At 57.6% G+C, this 17688-nt stretch overlaps 1 protein-coding gene across 5 annotated transcripts in view; it reads left to right on the plus strand.

Moving 5' to 3' along the window:
* The window catches only part of ZMIZ1 (zinc finger MIZ-type containing 1), a 233259-nt gene that overhangs the window by 39331 nt on the left and 176240 nt on the right, over positions 1-17688 (plus strand). For all 5 annotated transcript variants that reach the window (XM_045040201.1, XM_045040204.1, XM_011287295.4 and 2 more), the window contains exon 2: positions 7917-8040. The gene's annotated coding sequence lies outside the window, so the exon portion shown is untranslated. The remainder of the gene's footprint in view (positions 1-7916; positions 8041-17688) is intronic.

Here is a 17688-nt window from a genome sequence, read left to right on the forward strand (position 1 = left end):
CCCCATGCCAGCTTCTGGGGTCCAGAAGAGGTGCAGAGTCCCCATCCTGGCAAGGGCGCTGCTGCAGAAATGAGCCCCTGGTGGCCAGGCCAGGGCTCTAAAGGCTCAGAGATTGTGGGGGCCAAGACGGGTCCAGATGGGCAGGGAAGAGGGGAGGCAGGCCAGGCTGGGGCCAGACCTTGAAGGACAGGGGGGATTTAGCTCTCTGGAAGGGGTGGCGTTCCAGAAAGAGAGAAGTGTGTGGGAAAAGGTTTGGAGTCATTCCTAGGGAAAGGCATGCCCTCTCCCATAAGACATCTGGACTGCTCTGGCCCAGATGGCCTCGGCTCTCAGTGACCAGTGGCTGTGGGGTGAAGCAGATGGCCAGCGAGGGGCGGGGCCCCCCTCAGGCCTGAGCCAGGCGAGGCCAAGTGGCCCACACAAGGCCAGAGCCCGAGACTTTGGCACCAGGCACTCGGAGCTCTCGACTCGAGAGTTAATGATTCATTTGTGGCCAATTTCTGCTGGCCATTGCCTGGAAATTCCCAAGCCTGCCCCTTCCATCGGCTCTGGGAGCTCCAAGAATACGGTCTCATTTACACTTGGCTGAGGACATCTCACCCACTATCCAGGGAATGGCTTTTAAAATTAAAGCAGGAGTGATGCAGGTTAGCCGTTAGGAAGAACTGATTATGGGTGGTAGGCCAAGGGCTGGAGTGGTTGGTTTGTATGCAGTAAAGTTAGAGGCCCCTCCCTCTCTAACCCCATGTGCCAAGTGTTCACAGTGCCCCCCGCCCCCCCCATCTGGCTCAGAGAGGTGTGAACGGAATCCAGTTTAGTGTAATGTGGAAAGGGGTTGCAACGGTTACCAGGGGGAGGAAATAGAGCTTGACCCAGAGCAGGACTTGGCTAGGTGGAGAAAGCTATAATACATGCAAAGGCCCTGGGGCATGAAAGTCCAAGGGAAGTTGTTCAGGGAGGTTGAGTAGTTGTGGTGTGGCTGGAGTGTGGAGGGTGTGAAAGATGTCTAGAAGCAAGGACTCAACTCACAGGTAAACGGCTTCGAGGACTTGGGAGGATCTGGCAATGAGAAGTCAGGACTAGTACCTGAGCAGGGAGAGGTGCGTTTGATTTGGGTTTTGGGGGTCATTTAACCATTTGTGTCTTGATTCTGCCGGTCGGCAAACCTTTCTTGGCACCCTGGTCTGTGTCAGGTCAGGCCCAAGCCCTGCATAGGTCCCTGCACCTGGGGGGAGGTGGGCTAGAGGGAAGGGGTTACGGGTAGTGATCCGGGGGGGGTGGGGTTGCCGGGAGGGTCAACGTAGAGACAGGGAGATGGCCGATGACTTTTTTAGGCCCACCCGGCCCCGCCACCCCAAGTCTTCAGGTGAGCAAGGCGGGGGTGTTGACGTGACCTTGAGGGACTGTGTGCTCCTTGCAGACTGGACAGAGAGGCTGGAGGTTTCCCCTGTGCTGTATGACCACGTGGTCCTACTGAGTCCGAATGCGTATCTGTTGCTTTGCAGATGAGCAAACGGAGGCCCAGAGACGGGAGGGTCAGTGCCGTCCCCCTCTCCTAGTCCCGGCTGGCTGCACACATGTCCCAGCCACCCACCCACCCCCTGCTGATTTAAGGGTGTTTCTCCAAATCAGGCAAAAGAGAGCAGCCTGATCCTGCAGGTTGAAACGTCCGGGGGCTTGGGGAGGAGGCTTCCTTTCTATCTTCAACTTCGCAAGTTTAATTTCTTCTGATTATTTCTTGACAGTCCCAGGCGTTGGTGGTAAACAGCGCTCTCCCCAGAATGTTTCCCTGTGACAGCAGCTTTCTCTGGCGAGGGTGCTATCAACACTTGGCAGGACCTCTTCCCGGCTCCTGAGAAGTGAGAGCTTCTGTCAGGCATTCAAGAATGCGGCTCTCCTGGTGTGCCGGGCCAGCAGGGGCCTTGTCTCTTTGTTCCCCGAGGCCGCCAGTAGCCCAGCCTGGCCTCAGAGCCTCAAATGGCCCCCGGTTGTAGATGGTTCCCAAGAGGAGGGGCGGGGCAGTATCGGGTATCTGCCGGCTCCCCGAGCCCTGGTGCCTGGGTCCTTGGCACAGCTCAGCGGCTGCAGGGAGCTCATCTCCAAAGGGTAGTAGCTCTGCCAGACCCGTCTGTGGCCGGGAGACCAGCAGCGTCCCGGCTCTGTGGCCTCCATGGCCTGCGTCACACTGGCTTAGGTGTCCTGACTCAGAGGCAGGAAATGGATCTGCGTACGGGGGGTGGAGGTGCCGTTGCCCTGGGTAGCTGGGGTGAACCCTAACCTCCTGCCTGTCCACGCTATGGGGGGCCTGGCCTGGGTTTGAACAGTGCCTGGAGGAGAGGCTGCAAACTGCCATTGAGACATGCAGAGCTGTTGACAGGATCAGTGCTCAGACACAGGCCCAGCTAGGCTGCAGTGCCTTTGCTCGTGCTTTCCTGGAATGCCCCTCCCAGACTCGTCCTCTGGACGAGAATTTACCCAAGAATTACTTCTTTGGCCAAGCCTTCCCCTGAAAATCGCCACCCCCCCCCCCCCCCCCGCCGAGCCGAAGCTGTCCCCTGTTCCCGTGAGCCACCCGCTGGACCTCCATCACAGCCCCTAGCACGATGTAGTGCGACCCCCCCCCACTTTCCCTGCAGAGGGCCCCCACATTTACCGGTGTGGGTGCGTCGAGCTTACCGCTGCTCCGTGGTGCCTGACATATAGTAGGCACTCAGGAAAAGCGGGCTGGATTTAATGAAGGGGTTCCCAAAGGCTGTGTTGGAGTGTCCCTTTGTTAATGATGTGGTAGAGAGAGGAAGAGGGAGTTTGCCAGCAGAGAGGCTGACCTCCCTGTGCCAGGCCCGCCCCGCCCCCCCCTGCACGCAGCCTGGGCCCCCATAATTGCTGGGGGCTGCTGCGGACCCCTCCCCGCCTCCATGCAGCCCAGCGCCTTCCTTGCTGGCAGGAGCCGACTCCCTGGGTTGGCCGTGTGATCACTCTCCAGAAAACACCCCAGTGGAAACTGCATGAATGATTGATAAGAGCTGAGAGCTGTTTAATTTTTTCCCCCTGTTTAATGGCTATCAATAATTTAATACGCTCTCTGTATGTTTTTAAGAAATAGCACCCATTTTGCCGTCTCCGGTTTAGCGGGCTAAATGATTTAAGTGTTGGAAACAGGCTCTGAGGAGGGAGGTTGAGCGAGTCAGAGGAATCTGGAGCCTGGGGGTGGGGGGAGGCGGGTTCAGAGCCACCGGCGGCATCGGTGGCCTGGGTGTGTGCGTGCGTGTGTGCGTGTGCGTGTGTGTGTGTGTGTGTGTGTGTGTGTGTGAAGGTGGGAGGGAGGGAGGAGGGAGGGGGCGGGTAAAAGCCAGCGCCTCTCTGCTAAGAGCAAGATAATTGCTTTTCCGGGTCTCACCGAGCAGCAGCTGAACAGCTGTCAGCTCGCTGCCCCCCCTCACCCCAATGCTGAGCTTTTCTGGATGACTCTGGGGGGCCCAGGGGGGCTAGAAAGGAGTTTCAGCTAGGACCACTGTGGGCTCAGAATCCCCCCTCCCCCTGACATCTTTGCCCCCCTTCTAAAGCTTTTAAATCATTTTTATTTTAATGATGCGGTTCGGCTGCTGCCAGCCGTGGCATCCAGATGGGGTGGGGGTGGCACTGGAGTGGGGAGCTCAGAGTCACTAATCTCGGGGCCCAAGGGGACCAGGAAGGTCATCTGCCAGTGCTCCCCGAAACTTTCCAGATGCAAAGGATCACCTGGGAGGACTTGTTAAAAATTTAAATTTCTGGGCTCCATTCCGGAGCCACAGAAGCTGTGGGTTTACCAAGCAGCCCAGGGGATCCTTATCATCAGAGGAGTTCGGGAAAGAGAGAGTCCAGCTCTAGTTCCGACGCTCACAGCACCCACAGCACCACGTGGCCACTCCCTCTGTTGGCACCCCTCTGGGGACAGTGCACGCACCACTCTGTGAGATCGCACACCCACCTGTGGAAAGTGTGCTCCAGTCCAGAATCCCTTCTGCTATTAGGCTGGGCCCACTTAGCTGTCCCCGTGTGTGTGTGTGTGTGTGTGTGTGTGTGTGTGTGTGTGTAGTTAACCTCTGCCGCAGGACAGATTCCCTCTCCTAGGCCCTGGTGTCCTGCCCTCTCCCATTCAGGCTATCCCCTGGCTTATCTACGCCTCTTTGCTGGGCAAGGAGCTTCCTGTTGTAGCAAAGCACTCTGGGTATCAGAGAAAACGTCCAGGGTAGCCCGGGCGTGGGGGTGGGGAGGGCTGGGCAGACACCGACCGTCACTGGCACAGTGGGGGCCCGGAGGGAGGCAGAAAGAGACCTGGGCCTCCCAATCATCTTGGGACCAGTCCTGCTGTGGAGACAAAGATGTGACTCATCAGAGATCGTCGACTCAGCCAGACCTCTGGATGCCAGTGAGGGAACTGAGGACTCCCCCAAGGTCACATGTCCATGAAGAACAGAGAGCTGCAGACATGGCGCGGGGGGCCCAGAGAGGGGCATCGAGGATCGAGGCCCTGGTGCTGGGGGTCATCTGAGACCCCAGTCACCCAAGGGCCGGGAGCCGGGGCCGAGTGGGGGTTCCTCCTCACCAGGCGCTGAGAGAGACAGGTCAATACCTCCAAGGGTTTCGAGTAGAGCCGATGCCCCATCTGTCTGGCGTTTCAGCACTTCCTCTGCTTTGCCTGGCCGTTTGCATTGTTTCCGCAGAGATGAACCCCCGACTGCACGCCAGCCTTGCTCTTTTATTTTCCTCGACAATTAAGAGGGAGCGAGCGGTACGCATTTCACAGGTGTTACCGTCGACCGCAAAATGGGGCACCCCCCCGAGCTCTCCTCCATTCTGTAGACCCTCTCTGTACCCCCAAATTCAGCCTCACCCTCCATCTATGTGGGAGAAGCCTGGGTCCCGGGAGATGCGGGCACACAACCCATCTTGCAATCAGCACTCCCCCAGGGCCCCGTCACCCCCTGAAATCTGCTCTGGTCTTCGCGACGTCACTCTGGGGTGGGGGGAGGTCTCGTCACCTAACCCTGACAGGGCTCCTGTTTGCAGAGCTCTGAGAGCTGGGGAGACAGAGCCAAAGACTTCTCCGTGCTCAGGAAGACTCAGCCCCAGAAAGAGAGCTGTGTGAATCTGGATAGCTGGGCAAAGCCCGGGGCAGTCAGGGAAGGCTTCCAGGAGAAGGTGCCACCTGCCCTCAGGCTTGAATCGTGGAGGGAGGAGGAAAGGCATCCCGGGTGCAGAGGTATGAGGTGGCGTGGTGAGTGTGTGGGGGGGAACATCAGATGAGTAGGGCAGGGGCTGGGCTGGTGAGGTGGGAGGACCACGGCTGGGCTGGATCTGGTCTGCCCAGGTGGAGGACCCCACAAGGTCTGTGTGTTTTCAGCTTCATCCATGCAGAAGAGTGTGCACATCCTAAGTGTACCTTGACCAATCGTCACGAAACGAACACGGTCATGCAACCACCACACAAATCAAAAAACGGAACATTCCAGACCCCCTAAAATCCCCTGTGTGCCTCCTCCCACTCACTGCTTCCCCTCCAGGGTAATGACTGCCGATTTCCAACAGCATGCTATCTGTTCCCTATTGCTGCCCAACAAACCACCCCAAAACATAGTGGCTTAAAATAAACGACCACCATCGATTATGTCTCATAATTCTGTGGTTTGCCTGGGCAGTCCCTCTGAGGAGTCCCTTGGGCTCGAGTGACTCCAGTCACCTGAAGGGCCGGCTGGACTGGAATGGAAGGTTGGTGATGAGCTCAGTCACATCTGGCCGTAGGCGCGGGCTGCTGGCTGGGCGGCCTCCGTACGGGAGACCGGCCTCCGACAGGGCCAAGGCCATAAACTGCGCGCCCCTTAAAGCCTGGCCTCCGTAAGTCCTAAAATGTTCCTTTCACTGAATCCTATTGGCCAAAACCAGTCTCAAGGCCAGTCCACATTCAGGGGGTAGAGAATAGACTCTCCCCTCTTGCTAGGAGTTGCTCTGTAAAAGAGTGTGCTCCCATATTTAGTCCACCACAAGCACAGAGTAGATTTGCCTGCTCTTGACCTTTCTATAAATGCACCCCTGAAGGGTGTTCTCTAGTGTGTCTGGCTTCTTTTGGTTGTTACGTTTGTAAGATTTCTCTGTATTATCGGACACGGTTGCAGATCATTTGTTCTCATTGCTGTGTGGTGTCCTTTACATTGTATGGATGTGCCAGTTTATCTCTTCTGTGGTTGAGTGCCATTTGGAAACCTTTGGGGCTTTTTTGGCCATGATGAATCGCACTGCTCCGAACATTCTAGTACACGTCTTCGGGTGCCCACATGCACACGCGTCTGTAGAAATGGAGGGGTGCCTGGGCGGCTCGGTGGGTTAAGTGTCCGACTCTCAGTTTCGGTTCATGTCATGGGTTTCGGCTCACGGTTTTGTGGGTTTGAGCCCCACGCCGGGCTCCGCGCTGACAGTGCAGAGCCTGCGTGGGATTTTCTGTCTTCCTCCCTCTCTGCCCCTCCCCTACTCGCCCTGTGTCTGTCTCTCTCAAAATAAATAAATAAACTTAAAAAAAAAAAAGATGAAGAAATGGAGTTGCTGGGTTGCTGATAAGCCACAGGGTGGGAGATACCTCCAAACTATTTTCCAAGCTGGTCACCAGTGCATGTTCCATCAGGAGTGTTTGGGAAGCCTGCAAAGGCTTTGTGGAGGGGAGTGAGCTCTCAGTGGGGCTTTTGGAAAAGTCTCCCCCTGGCTGAAGATCACTGAGCCTGAGGCTTTCTATAATGTCCCCTCCGGGCCCACCTTGAGCCATAGGCCTCCAGGCTGGGGGACGTAGGGCCATCCGATCAGATGGCCTGCCTGGTCCCCCAACACTCAGGGAAGCTGGGTGCCTGCAGCCGGAGGGGATTGCCATGGCGGTCTCCATCCGTGACAGCTCTGGGCAGTGGGCAAGGCAGTCCCCAGAGAGACTGGGGTCTGCTTCTGGCTTTGGCTCTCTCTTGCTGTGGGACCCTGGGAGGAAACCCTTTCCCCATCAGGGCCTCGGTTTCCACATTCGTGAATCAGCAGAGAAGGGTATCACCATCACCAAGTCTCTTGCCTGAGCCTTACCAACCTGAGCCTGTATTCTAGAATCTAACAGGGGGGAGGGCATCAGGAGGCCCTTGGAGAGCTCAGCAGGCTTCCTGATTTCAAGACACATGTCGGTTGGCCAGTTTTGTTCCTCTTGTTCACCGAACACCTTCACCGCACTGTCCGTCCGTCACTCACTCGTCTGTCCGTCCATCCCTCCAGCGGTCGCTGGCCTTGCGAGCCTCCGAGGATAAACTAGATCTCATTCCTGATGTCCGGGAGCTCTGCCCAGGGAGGAAACGGGCCTCCAGAAAGCCGGAGAAGACCCGGTCAGCCAGACCCCAAGCCCCTGGGTGATGAACAAAGAAAGAAGGGGCAGGTCAGGGAGGGCTCTGTGGAAAGGGCTCAGAAAATTACACAGAATTTGTAAGGAAAGGGCTCACTTCACTTGAGCAGAGTCTCCAAGGCCAGCAGGGCTTTGGAAGACAGAGAGAGGAGTGGAAGAAAGGGCTCTGAGCGGAGCACCAAATTTATCCCAAGGCTGGGGTCCCGGGGTCCCGGGGTCCCGGCCGGCTGCAGCACAGTGGTCTGTGTGTGCCGGGGTGCTGGTGCTGTGGCGTGGGGCCGCAGAGGGGCAGCCCCCCACGCCGGGGCTGGGGCCAGGCCTCTAGCACGAAGTCCGGGAGACAGGCCCTTGCCGGGGAGGGGGCGGGCAGCGCCCAGCTTCGGGAACGGCTCCGCTTCGGTGCTCCAGGTCAGCCGGAGGAGCCCAGGCGGGCAGAGCCTGCCGGTCAGTGAAGCGGGTGGGAGCTGCCGGGAAGGTTAGCTTGAAGCTCACTGTGCCCCCCTGGTCTGTCCCGCAGGACTTGCAGCGCTGTGCCCGGCCACGTCGGACCGCGGGAGCCACAGCCGTCTTCCCTCCTCGGCCTCCTTCCCCTGACGCTCTCAGCAGCCTCGAGTCCTGGCCATCCGCAGAAGCCTTCGCAGGTGAGCGGGCCGGGCTGGCCCCTGCCGCGGCTCACACCAGCCGGCGTGGGTCCTGGGGAGCGGGCGGCCGGGCTGTCACCACTGAGGCACGAGGGGATGGGGCTCACCTCCTAGTTTTCGCTTCTTCCCTGGCCTCCTCCTCTCAGACGGAGCCAGACAGCGGAGGGGGGTTGCGCCCTGGGCTGGGACTTTGAGATTTGGATGTATTCTTTCGCCAAGTCCCACGTAGCCTTAAGCAGGCCCGTGCTTCCGCTGCTGGCGGCCTCGGCCCTCTCATCTATACGTGAGAATAATAATGCTGGGTCTGCTGACATGCTGAGCATTTCACTGTGTGCCAGGCACCATGCTAAGTGCCGTGTAGCTCTTAATTCCTTTCATCTGCACACCAACCTGCGAGGCGGGTGCCTGGTTTCCTCTCCATTATATAGACAAGAAAACTGAGGCTTGTGGGTTGGGAAGTAACTTGCCCAAGGTCCCATGTCTGGCTGAGCCCCCGTGGGGTTCACCTTTGGCTCTATATGGCCCCTAATCCTTGGACCATTCTGTCCCTGGCCTTGCCCACCTCTGCTAGCCTCTTCTTGGGGGGCAGGAACTGAAGCAATCCCGGGGTCTTCAGAAGTGCTAAGTCCTAACCCAACTCGAGGCAAAGGGAGGGGACTTTTACGAGGTAAGTGTGGCTACAGATGTCTGGGGTCGTGATTCATTTGTGGATGTGATGTGACATGGACCAGGCCTGGCCTCTGGGGTCACCAAAGTGGCACCTATGGCCCCTTCTAGAGGAGGGGCATGTTGGCTGCGTAGGGTTCTCCCTCTCTTGGCTTCCCTAATTCAGTTTCCCTAGCTTGTATTAAGCACTGAATATATGCCAGGCGTGATGTCAGGCCCCAGGATACAGGGGAAAGGGGCTCATCTCATTCTGCGCTCCGGCGGAGAAGCAGGGAGCTCACCGCAGATGTCGTGCGAGCCCCGTACCAGCGGAGCGGACAATGTTCAGAGGTTAGAGGGGGGCGTTCTGGGGGAGGTAACTCAACAGTGAGGAGTGTTGTGGGGAGACAGGAACAGGGGATAGGTAGGAGAGCCTGGCAGGATGGGGGATGAGGTTGGCAAGGGGATGGGAAGATTATAAAGGGCCACAAATGCCAGGCTGGAGAACTAGATCCCCAGGGCAGTGGGGAGCCATGGAGGGTTCTGAGTCAGGTAGGTACCTAATGAAGGTGGCTGCATTGGAGAGGCCATTGGAAAGACCCTGCTGGAAGCAGGGGGACTAGTGGGACTCTCCCAAGCCACAGCAAGAGGTCAGATGTCTCAAGTAGGGCCAGAGCAACGGGCACAGACAAGGAGTGAAAATGTAAGACCCCAAGGCAGGGAAGTTGTCAGGATTGCAGTTGGCCAGGGTCGGGGGGTGGGGCATGAGGGTGGGAAAGCTCCCAGGATGTGGGATGGGGGTTAACGATAGAGTGAGCATGGGGAGTCTGGCATTCAGGAAGGCTTCTTGGAGGTGGTGGGCCAGGTATCTCTGAGAGAGCCAAGATTTTCACGAGGAGGAGGATGATTTGAGTGGCATTATAGTTACACGTGGGCTTCATGTTCTCATGCAGAAATATTGATACACACAGAAGTCCCAGAAGATTCTCCCCACCCACAGTCATACCCATAACCATGAATGCAAGTGCACACACACTCGTGCACACAGGTGCACACATGCTTACAAACCTGTCCGTGCATGCTCAGGGGATACAGCTGTGCATGCACACCCGTACATGAATGGTCACGCGCACAGATGCACGCAGCAAGGTAGGAGGAGCACTCCCTCGCATGCATGTGTACACAGACATCACTCACGCGTGCTCCAAACATACACGCGCGCACACAGAGAGACTTGCATGCACATACGTGCTCGCAGACACACGTTCACAAACCGCATGGACTCCCCAGCAGAAAGGCACAAGCTCTCACAGCACACACATGCCCACACACGCTCAGGGATGCCTTCACGTGCACACACAAGGAGGGATGTGTTCCAAGAAGTAGCTATTCAGGGATCGGTAGCTTCTCATCTGTCAAAGCTCCCAGGGCACAGGGAGTTGCGGGTTCTGCCTGGTGCGGAAGGTTAGCCCCTGTGTGGGGAGGAAATCTGGGAAGGACCTCCAGGAGACAGCCAGAAGGTGGGAAAAGATTTGCCGGGTTGCCGTGGAGGGACAGGGCGGACCAAGCGTAGAGCCTGGCTCTTGCAATGTCCCAGAGAAGTGAAAGTTCGTTCACTGGCCCTTCCCTCCTCCCCCAGTAAGCATCCGTCAGAATTTACTAGAATCGGGACCGGCTGCATGATTTGCCTAGTGCGAAACAAAAATGAGGGGCTCATTGTTCATAAATGATTACGGATTTCAAGATGATGGCGGCAGCACATGAAACCAAGAGTGAGTCCTTCTAAGCGTGGGGCCCCGTGCAGTTGCCCGTGAGGCCAGCCCTGCCCGTAATAGGGGTAGCGGTCATGGGATTAAGCACCAAGAACTGAGTTTGGATGCTGGCTCCACCAGTAGAGACCTCGGGCGTGTCCCCTGTCACCTGTGGGAGCCTCGTCTGCCAAGGGGAGAGATGTCGAGCTCTTCAGAGCAGTGCCGGCATCCACGTCGTCCCCGCAGCCCGTGACGGTGGCTTCGGTTAGGGTGGGATTACAGCCCCTCTGACAGGCAGTGCTGTTCAAGGATTCCCTGACCTCTGGCAGCCTAGTTCTTCTGTGCTTTGCCAAACCCACCACGGCAGGGGGCGGTGGGACGGCTGCTCTGTGTTTTATTTGTGAATCTTCTGCCTGGTCGTCTTTTGCACACCCGTCTCTGCTTGGCAAACTCACTCCTGTAGGTCAGACGCCACGGAGCCTTCTCTGAGCCCGGCCTCTATCTCCCAACCTTTGCCCTGGGATCCCTCCAGGAGTCACCGTGACCTCGTGCACTGTAGACTTGTCTATCGTGTGCAAAGCCCTTGCACACTCCGGCAGGCCACTGAGCAAGCCCTGTAGAGGTCCTGTTCCCGTTTGCTAAACGGGGAACAGAGGCTAGTGCCTGGACCCAGGTCAGGTCCACAACAGGCAGAGGCGCAGACAGTGGCGACAGAGGGAGGTCGCTGGGCTCTTTCGGTATTTTGGAAGACTGGCTTTTCCCCCTGGTCAAGAGCTCCAGCCTCTGGTGGAGCTGGAGGTCTGGCCAGCTAGAGTAGACAAAGCCCCACCCCTCTTCCTCCCTGCGGGTGACTTGGCCCAGTCCCCACAGCCAGGCAGACTGGAGCCAGATAGATGTGGCTCCGGAGCTCGAGCGAGTCCCACATCAGGCAGAGAGGTGAGAGGGTCTCGGCTGGTCTGGGCCATACAGCCTGCAAAGGGTGGACACAGAGAAAGGGTTTCTGGCCGGGGGCATGACAGCTGGTCCCACGTGGCCAGCACTCTGTAAAAGGTGCTCTGAACACCCGTGGTGGATGAAGGCAGAGGGCCCTGACACGATCAAGGGTATGAACCCTGGGCCTCGGCTTTGGGCCTAGCTCTGCCGCTCCTCTGTGATGCCAGATTAGTGGCTTAACCTCTCTGTGTTCATTTCCTCGGTGTTAACGTCGGGATAGGAATAGGACTTACCTCACTGCGTTGTGAGGAATCCAGGGAACTAAGCCATGTGAATCCTTGCGACGCTGCCTAGAACATGGCTAGCGCTCCACAGCATACGGCTTGATGGTGGGCGAGCAGCTGGAGGACGGTGACAGAGCTGACGCGAGTGCTGTGGACACATGGAGGAGGGTGGTGACATGGTCGGTGTCATTTAAGAAAGGACGTAGGGAGACAGCAGGATGGGGGTTGGGCTGGATTTGAGTTTCGTGTGACGTAATCGCAAACAGTTGTCGATCACACCTCTGTGGGCAGGGACCCGGGGTGACGGCCACACTCCCTGGCCAGCCCCTTCAGCCCCTGGTTTGTGGCTTCATGCTGCCACCATGCATACCCATCCGCTGTCAGTCAGCAGACTTGCAGGGTTACGTGGTGCCAGACGGGTTCGGGGCTGGCTGCAGAGACCTTGAATGCCAAGCCCAGCTCACAGCGGGCCTGGCCAGGGCCATGCAGAGCTGGCATTCCAGGGTCCGCATGTGGCATGCCTGTCAGTCTTCAGCGCCAGCTGAGAATGCACACCCCACTCTCCTTGCCTGGAATTTGGTGCCTGCAGCTCAGGCCCCTCCACCCCCCCCCCCCCCCCAGCCTCTGCAACCCTGACCCCAGCCTGGAGCTGGAAATAGTTTACAGCCCCCTGATCATTCCTGCCGCAGGTGGGACACTCTCTGGGTCACCAGAGTGGGGCTACTGCCCTGGCAGGCTCTCTGGGCAGGACTTTGGTCAAGCCTCAGCCCTGCTCACACACCTTCTGTGTGACCTTGAAGCAGCTGCTGCCCTTCTCTGAGCAGTTATTTATTGGGAAGTCAAACCAGAGGCCTGGGACAGGTCAGGGGTCACAAACTAATGATCTCAAGGGACTCAGCAACCCAGTGAAGCTGAGGTTATCCTGTTGTACAGATAAGGAAACTCAGAGCACAGAGAGGTTAAGAAGCATACCCAGGGTCACAGAGCTATTGGTACAGGGCTGGGATTCCGCCCAGTCTCATTTGACATTTTATTTGTATTTTCCCCACTCTATCAAACTGTCTCGGATAGGTACTTGCATGTTTCTGAGTGATCTGTTCGCTCTGTCAGCCAGAGTGTGCTAAACATTTACCAGGCTCCCGTACCGTGCTAGGCGTTGGCATCCAAAAGTGAATCTGCGTTTGAGAAGCTGGGTAAGCACAGCCTTGGGCTTGGATGTCACAGAGTCTCCAGTGCAGAGCACGCTTGGAGGGGGCCCTTGATGGGTGAAGGCAGTAGCAAACGGGAGGAGCAGCTCTTCCCTGACACTAGAGGAGGCAGGCCAGGGGACTGCCTGGAGGAGGAGGCTGGATCCTTACACAGAGGAGCGGAAGACTAAGGTCTTCCTGGGGTCTCCGCACAACTTGGCAGGACTCACCCAGTGGGATGTCCAGTTGGGGAGGAAAATTCATTCAGCCACAGCTGGAGGCAGATGCTGAGGCAGCCCCTGAGGGCCTCAAAGGCCGGGCCAGAGTTTGACCTTGACCCTGCAGAGAGTGGGGAGCCAAAAGGGCTGTCGAGCAGCAGCTCCTCTGTGAAGGACAGGAAGGGAGGGCAGGCTTTGGCCCACTAAGTGGGGCTCCCAGCTCCACCCAGAGATGGTGACAGCAGGGAGGAACAGGGTTAGGGGCCTGTTTACTCCAGCTAGCTGGACCCCCAGCTTCTCCAGGCCATCTTCAGCACCCCAGGCACCTCTGGGCCTCTCCCGGGCCAGGGGCTGGAGCTCTTTACCAGGAGGAAAATGCTGGAATAGGAAGCTGCCCAGGTGCCACCCTCTGTTGGCACCACCTGCACCCCTCCCTGTGCAGGGCGAACCCTAAGTGATGTGGTAGAGACAGAGAGGCCTGAGACCGGCCCAGGGCCGTACAGCATCACCGTGGCAGGTGCAAGAGGCCAGCAGGCCAGGCAAGAGGCATCTTTCCTGAGGGTGGGAGGGAAGGTCTAGGGCTCCCTCTGGCTCTCCCAGAGTCCGGTGTGAGCCTCTCCAGTTGGGTGTGATCACCCCTGTAGGTCCACAGAGCTACACATGCGCCACAGGGACCCCTGACCTCGGCCACCAACAGGACTCTCCCAGGACGGGCTGGGATTTGGCAAATTACGCCAAGAAGGATTCCTTGGGTGTTACTCACCATGGGCGCTTCTCCCTCCCACTGATGTTTGCTCACCTGGCTCTGTCAGAGCTCTGGAGTTGGTCTCCCTCTGGTCCATAAGCCACACACTTAGGATGAGGACAAGCGCGACCATGCCCTGTGTCCAAGGCCCCCAGCCTCAGTGACCTTGCAGGGAGGGAGCGGACACTGGGCGGGGCAGCCAGGGTGGCATCTGTATTGGAGGGATACCATCCCTGCTTTGGAAACATAGCAGGTGTAGACCCTGGCAGGGCCCACGACCTGCAGTGGTGGTAGTGACCTGGCCATGGGGCGCAGTGTTTCTGGAAAGGCAGGACCAACCCCTGAGGGGCTGAGGGCACAGAGATTGGGGCCTGGGAAGTTCTAGGGGTCTGTGGAGGTTCGTCCAGAGCCGGCACTGAGAACTTGCATGGGGCGCTGGCTCTGTTAAGCCTCTTTTGTATTCCACCTCCTATAATCATGACCTCCTGCCAAGGCTTCTAACCATTAGGGCCTTTCTTATCTGTTTACCAAGAAGTGAGGGCTGGAGATTGCAGGCCCAGATGCCAGGGCAGAGAGAATGCTCTGGAGTCAGGGCCCTATTTGAAAGCCGACAATCTACATGGGGGTGAGAAAGGAAAATAGATTCAGGGAACTAGGGACCACTCCTGTCTCTTGTCCACCCTTTGCCGAGCCACAGCAGGGTGCCCAGAGGCCTACAGTCTAGGACACTGGATTTGCAGGTATCTAGGAAAAACATCTGGGCTCCAAGGGAGTCTAGGGTCAAAGAGGGCTTCCTGGGGTTCCTGGGTGGCTCAGCCAGTTAAGCGTCTGACTCTTGATTTCAGCTTACGTCCTGTTCTCATGGTTCCTGAGATTGAGCCCCTCATCGGGCTCCGTGCTGATAACATGGGGCCTGCTTGGGATTCCCTCTCTTTCTCTGTCTCTCTCTCTCTTTCTCTGCCCTTCCCCCATGCACACTTTCTCTCTCTCTCAAAATAAATAAATGAACATTAAAAAAAAAAAAAAAAAAAAAAAGAGGGCTTCCTGGAGGAGGTGGAGCTCCAGCCGGACCCTGAAGAATGAACGTGACTATGAACTGAAAGCATTCCAAGCAAAGGGACCAGCTGAGCCAAGGCCCTGAGGCAGGCACTCAGAGCAGGGGTGAGGGGCAGATCAGCGGGCTGCATGGAGGGCACAGACTGGGCAGTGAGGAAGTGAGTTGGACATGCCCCCTAGAGGCCAGATGGCAGAAGGAGGAGGAAGCTTGCACTTTGCTTCTAACTTACTAAATCCCTGAGCAGATTCCTGCCATACTTCCATTCCTCAGTTTCCCTCAGATCTCCCTGGACTTCCAGACACAGCAGGGCAGTGCCTCAGTGGAAGGGCCTGCCTTTGGGGAGGCTGTGGGCAGGTGCCAGGATCCTAGGCTCCCTGGGAGTTGGCGGGCAATGGGCAAGGGCACTGGTGCTGGACCCAGGCCTTCTCTTTGGCTGGGGAGAGCTGACCTCAGACTCCAGGGGCTTGCCAGGAGTCTCCCCCAGCCTGGGAGGAGGGGAGATCGGGCCCTCTGGGGCAGACCCTCCTATGGGCTAAGGGTCTGGCTCCCAGGGCAGACTCTGGAGCTGAGAGTTTGGAGGGTGGGCCTCCCCTGTCCTTCCTATCACCAACTACTGCTTTTCTTCTCTCAGAGAAGGGGGGAAGGGGTGGCCATCCGCAAGGGCATGGGCCAGCTCAGAGCCGGACATAAGGAGGTGATCATTTGAGCCCTGCACGCCCGTGCCAGCCCTGTGATGCGTCGCGGGCTCTGTGTGCTGGTGCCCTTCTGAGTTCAGGCCCTCCCTGGAGCCCTGGGCTCAGCCCAGGTTGTGTTTGCTGTCCCTCCACTGACCCACAGCGGCCTTTCTCACCCTCTCCCTATGAGCAGGGTGGTAGCCACAGGCTCTTCGACTCCTAACACCCAAGACTGAGCAAATCTCCCCAGCAGTTTGCACAGCGGCCAGCTCAAGCCCCGTCAGCCCGGGCCTGGCCTGGGTTCCCGCTTGGGAAGCCCAGAACTGTCTTCTGCAAGAATACAGCAACCACCCACAGCAGGAAGGGCAAGCCGCCTTCATGCAAAGTCTCTTCATGACCCCGGCTCCTCTCACTCTCGTAAATAATGAAACGGTGGGCTTTGTGGGGTCCCGTTTTGTAGAAACTGCAGTTCTGGAAGAGAAGGTAGGAGACTTGGCCAGGGTCATGCCGCCAAGCCAGAGCTCAAACCCAGGGTCCTAGGCCCCTAGTCAAGCTCCTTTGGGGACAAGCCAGTGTTTCCTGTTCATGGCAGAAGGCAGATGTGCCAGGGCCTAGAGGATGTGGAGGAAGGGAGACCCACCCTGGGGGCCCAGGGGCCCAGGAGCCGAAAACACACAGGGGACTGTCTCTCTTCCTTGCCTCCAGCTACTTTAATTGGCTGGGTCTGCCAGTGTAGTGACATTTACCTGGTGGGGAGGAGGGCCTCCTTCCTCTTGAATCAAGACGCTAAAAATAACTAGGCCCAGCTTCCCGGGGCCCCTGCCCAGCCAGCGCCTGCCTGCCCACCTCAGCGATCTTTTTCCTGGGTGCTGGAAGCTAATTGCTTTGTGAGCACGCGGTTCCTTGCGCTGAGGACTTCCTAGGGGTCGTGGCAGGAATGGCATTGCTCACTCGGCTCCGAAAGACTGAGAGGTCTCTGCAAGGCCTACCTGACCCCCCAGGTATTGAAGCAATGGACCCCTCCCCGAGCCCCTGCACCCACCCCCTTTTTCCCTGGGTGGAGTACCCTGCCAGGCTGGCCACCCTACCCCTACGTGTTTGGGCCCCTTTCTAGAGCTGCCAGAGTTTCTCCAGGGTTGCCTGAACTCTAAGGGGAGGGGAGGCTGTGCCCCTCATCCTCAGAGTTATCTGGTGCCCACCTCAAGTCCGAACACGGACATACAAGTCGTGGCCGCCTGCCTTCCTGCTGCCTGTTCATCCTGTTACATGAGCAGCCAAGAGGAGCCCAGGCTTTGGAGCCGGACACGTTTAAATCAGCTGTGCAACCTTCGCAAGTTTCTGAGCCTCTGTGTTCTCATCTGTGAAGTGGGCATCATCAGTGATCTGGTTGTGTCGTTGTCAGAATGAAATGAGGTCATTGGCGGATGAAGACGGCTGGGCCCGCAGGGCCACTAGGAGGCCTGAGTACCTCTGGGGGCTTTCCTTTCTCTTCCCTTCCTCTTACTATGGCATCAGCAGGCCCTAGCAACCTAATAAATTTGGTTGATGTGTTCGGACCGGAGGGGACAGTCTTGATCCAGACTGAGGATCAGGGACTCAGTCTCCCTGGGAGCAGGGGTCCCTGGCCTGTTCCTACGCAGCCCCAGAGCGGCCTGCTAGGCCTGCCCCGCCCGGGTGTTTGTCTAGTTCTTGCCCTGGGTCAGTGTAACCAGAATTGTGTTGACACTGGCCTACAGGTCCCTGGCTGTGGGGTCAGCCCCGTGGAAACAGAAGCGGTCCTCTGGGCTCTGTACTTGCTAGCCGTGGGCACCCAGGCCAGTGGCTGAGCTCATCCGTGAGTTCTGCATGTGAAAATGGGGGTAGTAATGGCCCCTGCCCCGTAAGCGCTGTGAGATTAAACTAGCACAGATATACAGTGGGGTGTGGCTCGGGGAGAGCACTCAGGGTGCATTAGCCAGTCCTCACGGTAGTAAGACAGCAGGAGCAGTCGGTGGTAATAACCGTGGCCACCTGCCATTTGTTGAATGGTTAGTTTCGGGTGCTGTGTCAGGTGCTAAGTACTTTACGTACATTATTTAACTTCATCTTCATGACAGCCGTGCACGAGGTGCTCTTATAAGCATCGTGTTCCAGATGAGGAGACCGAGGCACAGA

The sequence above is a fragment of the Felis catus genome, chromosome D2, assembly GCF_018350175.1.
Source record: "Felis catus isolate Fca126 chromosome D2, F.catus_Fca126_mat1.0, whole genome shotgun sequence".
In the NCBI taxonomy this organism is placed as follows: domain Eukaryota; kingdom Metazoa; phylum Chordata; class Mammalia; order Carnivora; family Felidae; genus Felis; species Felis catus.